This window comes from Cuculus canorus, unplaced genomic scaffold, assembly GCF_017976375.1.
Source record: "Cuculus canorus isolate bCucCan1 unplaced genomic scaffold, bCucCan1.pri scaffold_103_arrow_ctg1, whole genome shotgun sequence".
NCBI classification, from domain to species: Eukaryota; Metazoa; Chordata; class Aves; order Cuculiformes; family Cuculidae; genus Cuculus; species Cuculus canorus.
In genome coordinates this window covers 94660-99392 of record NW_026527753.1, presented here as the reverse complement: position 1 = coordinate 99392, position 4733 = coordinate 94660, and positions in this window count along the sequence as shown.

Here is a 4733-nt window from a genome sequence, read left to right as displayed (position 1 = left end):
GCGCTGTGCAGGCAGCTGTGATGCTGAGAAAAGCCTGGGTTTGCTTGGTGAAGCAGAAAGGCCAAGGCCTGACCCCCAGGCCCTGGGAAAGCAGGTCTGGCTTTGACTACGACGATGCTGTTGGCATGATGATTCTCACACTGCCGAATCAAATTTGGAGCAGTTATTCCATGTAATTCCAAATACAGGCCTGTAGAGTTAGGGGAGAAGCCAAGGCTCTCACACAGGTCCATGCAGTGGCGAACAAGTTAGGTCATAGCAGGTCAGGGTCATAGAAGTGTTGATTCATAGAAGAGTTGCAGAAAACTTTTGTGTGAGAAAAGTCAGGTGATAGAAGAGTTGAGTCATAGTGGTGTAACAGAGGAGTGCAGTCATAGAAGGTTGATAGAAGTGTTGGGTCATAGAATTCTCATGGCAGAACTGGGTCATAGATGATTCAGGTCATAAATGGATCATAGAATATTTAGGGCATGGAAGAGTTGAGTCATTGAAGTGTGAGTTTATTTGGGTTTTAGGAGGGTTTGGTCATAGAAAGGTCACAAAAGGGTTGTGTCAGCGAAGATTTGGGTCACAGAAGAGTGATAGAACAGTCCGGTGATGGAAGAATCTGGCCACAGAAGTTTCATAGAAGAGTCAGGTCATGGAAACTAGCATCATAGATAAGTCAGACAACAGTCAGGTCATAGAATTGCGTGTTGTCTCATAGAAGGCTTGAGTCGTGGAAGGGCCTGGTCATAAAAGAGATGGGTCACAGAAGAGTTGAGTTATAGATGTGTCAGGTGTAGAGGAACAATAGAAGATTTCAGTCACAGAAGATTCATAGAATGTTTGGGTGATAGAAGTCTCAGGTCATAGATTTTTTGAGTAATAGAAGAGTTCCGTCTTAATAAACAGGAGACTTTATTTGGATAATAGAAGACTTTGGTCATAGAAGGATTATCAAAGAGTCAGGTCATAGAGGTGTCAGGTCATAAAATGGTTGGGTCATAGATTATTCCGGTCTAGAGGAGCCAGGTCATAGCAAGCTGTAGAGGTATCATAGAAGAATTGGGTCATAGAAGGCTTGAGCCATAGAAGGCTCGGGTTTTAGAAGAGTCGGGTCATAGAGGAGTCTTAGAAGAGTGGGATTGTAGAAGAGTTGTTTCATAGAAGAGATGGGTCATTCAAGGCTCACTGAAGAGTAGGGTTGTAGAAGGGGTGTGTCCTTGAAGAGTCGGGTCATAGAAGGACTAGGTCACAGAAGGAGCCTTTGAATTTTGGGCTAAAAAAAATTTAGTCTAAATTTTGGGCTAAAAAAAATTAGTCCTAAAAACACAATTGGTGTCTAATAAATGGAATAATATCATCCAGGGGTCAGATCATCGAAAGGTCTATTAACAGTAGGATTGGTTCAACGAACAGTTGGTCATAGAAGGGTTGGATGAGAAGAGTCGGGTCATAGAAGTGTCAGGGCACAGATGATTTGCATCACAGAAGAGTCATAGAAGCCTTGGGTCATAGAAAGTCATGTCACAGAAGAGTTAGAGAATAGTCAAGTCATAGAAGGTCATAGAAGGTTCAAGTCACAGAAGTGTCAACTCACATAAGGGACGGGTCAAAGAAGAGTCAGGTTATAGATGAGATGGATCATAGAGCAGTAATAGAAGAATTCAGTCACAAAAGGTTCATAGAGGTGTTACATTACAGAAGTCTCAGGCCATAAAAGATTTGGGCCCTAGAAGGGTCATAAAATATTTGGGTCATGGGAGAGTCAAGTCATAGAAGCATGAGAGTTTAGTCAGGAAAAGGAAGAATTGGGTCATAGAAAAATCTTAGAAGAGTTATGTCATAGAAGTATTGGTCCTTAGAAGAGTTCATTCAGGTCGTAGAGGAGTTTGGTAATAGAAGGGTGGTGAGACACAATCTGCCCAAAGGGAATCCAGTCTTCTTTTCTTTCAGATATCCAGAAATAGAATCCGAGGGGAAAAAGTCTGGGGCACAGCCTTTAGCTCCCCTGCTCATCCATTGGCCATTTCTGAAAAGGACATGCAAAGTGGAAGAAGTGCCAGTGGTCAGGGAGTCTCCATGGCCTTGTGAAAATGATGGAGAATGGCCTCACTGGGACATCATCCTTCTCACCCAATTCCCTGGGATACTGTCCCTCCTGTCCCACAGACTGGGAAGAATTGTGTTTGCTCAAGTGATCCCTGACTTGTTCCCCACCCACCCCTGGTCCATCTCCTCCAGAGTCCTCTCCTGAGTCACAGTGGCCTGGGAGACCTTGCTGGGGAAGACAGGGACAAAGAAGACGCAGTCGAACTCAGATCTCTCTACACCTGCTCTTCCTTGATTCAGCAGTGGACAGACGGGGTCTTTGTTTCTGTGGCACCAGGCAACCTCATCCCTGCCATGAGGAAACCTGGACCAAGCGCCCAGACCCCGTGTGTGTGAAGGCTTTGCTTAGAACAAAGACGTGTCTGGGACAGAAGAGAGCTGAGTGTCTTTCCAGAGCCAGGTCGAAAGACCCAGGATAAAATTCCTGAATTCATTCAACGGAATAGTTCCCCACAATTTAGAGGAATGAGATCACTCCCTTTCACCTTCGTGTTGTCCTGTCTAATGCTGGGACAAAAATATTGATTTTCATGCCCAGCTGTTTTTCTAACAGGAGCAATGACACTGCAGGACAGAAGTGTCTCTGCCAGCTGAGAGAGGGAACATCAGGGATGGCTTCAGGCTGTTTCTCAGCAGTTCCCTGGAGCCCCAGGGACACCTGGAGGGAGCCCCGAGGGGGCAGAGAAAGGGCTGCCTTGGGCTGCTCCTCTGCTGCTGAGCTGGGCTGGGCTCCTGGCACGGAGGGAGCTGGTGGCAAGTGGGCAGCGCTACAAAGAGCCATCTCTGGGCAGGAGCAGCTCCTCTGCAAAGCCCAGCAGGGCTGAGGGCACTGCCTGCAGGCAGCGAGGGCAGAGGAGGGAGGCACAGAGAGGGGAAAGGCAGGGTGGGGTGGGAGGAAAGAGGAGGCTTCATTTGGAGAAAGATCTTCACAGCCCTTCTCCAGGTGAGTCTCTGGGTGCAGGACAATGCAGGTGCTGTTCCTGGAGGGATCTCCTAAAGCCAACACAGCCACAGCCTGTGGGATCTGTCAGGAGGGCTCTTGCTGTTTCTCCAGCAGAGAAAAAAACAGAGTCAGTGCTCAGCCTGCCCGGGGAGTTCCCCATGGAGGGACAGAGAGAAGGTATGGGGGGAAGAAGCACCTCCTGGCAGGAGAGGGTCTTTCTGCTTTCAGGAGGTGCTGTGTGAGTCAGGGCTGCTCACAGCTCCAAATGCCTTCAGGATATTTCTAAGAGGACATTCTAAAGGAAGATCAGGGCAGGAATTACATTAAAGATAAGGAACTCTCCTGAGTTTCCCTTTTCACTTTCCTGCCCTTGGGGAATTTCAGTGGAAAAGAGGAAAAATAAAGGCTGTCATGATTGAACAAATCACTGAGACTCCTGAGCTGTGTCCTTGAGTGGTCAGTAGGTCTGATAGGAGCCTCCTAAAGTGTCTCCAGCTGCTCCTCTGCCCACGGACACCACCAGCATCACCTCTGCTGGACCCACCAGGCTCAGTCTGTGCTGTCCTTTTCTGCTTATAAACAAGACCCTGTGCCCAGCTTTACCCGGCAAACAGGCAGGATTGTGTAGGGCTGGGGGAGAGCAGAGAGGGTCAGATGGGGTCTGTGAGCACTGACAGGGAGAAGGTATGGGACAGGGAAACACCTCCCAGGAGGAAAATCTCCAGCAGAAGGCAGCAGAAGGCATAGGATCACAGAATGAGAGGAGAATTCATACAGAGGTGTTGTGGGAGGGAGAATTCAGAGAGCTCTGTGTGCTCCCCTGCAGGGCAGCCCCTTCCTCTGAGCAAGCCCCCTGGCCTCCTCTCCCACCCAGCAAAGCCTCTGCCCTCAGGGCTCTGGGCTCCAGGGCTGAACCCCCTCCTCTGCAGCCACAGCTCCAGTGCCCTCTCCAGAGCACAGGGGCTGAGAGCAACTGCCCGGCAAGGTTGGTGTCTGGGAGGGGGTGAGCACAGCTGGGGAAGGGGAACACTGTCTGTGTGCCCGGCTGCCTCTGCCCTGGCCTCTCGCAGCCAGACCCTCACTCTCTTTCTCCCTGTTTCTCCCCTTGTCTCTGTTCTTGCTGTTGTTCTCTCATTCTCACTGCCAGGCTCTCTGGGGATGGGAGTTGCAGAGTCAGGCACTGATCTTCTCTGGGGCTGTGAGCAGTGCATACCTGAGGAATTAACAGTCTCTTCACTAATGAGATATCTTCATTAAGACACTTGGCTTTCCTTGAGGATTCCTCCCAAGCACTGAGCAGCTCTCCAGGATGCAAATCTGTCTTATGGCATCTTTGTGTTTCCTGAATCTCTGTGGAAAAGCACAGAGACGCCCCATCAAAGGAAATGCTGTTGGGTTTGTGAAATGATTCGTGTGTGTCCTGCGCTGAAAGTGGAATGCTGAGACCTCGAGAAAGGGTTGGGCACTCAGTGCTTGGCAGTGGGTTTGTCTGCTTTCAGCAGATCCTGGTGGCTTTGAAGGTGAATCTGAAAGGGTGATTACTCTGCCTCTGAAAGCTGCAAGCCCAGGGCAGCAGGGAACAAGAGTGAGGGACAGAGCAGCTCTCCTCCCTCTGCACTGAGCTGCAGGCAGTGTTCTCGCCTCGCAGGACTCCCTTTGTTGTCTTTGAGTGCAGCAGAGATGTTGGGGTTACTGA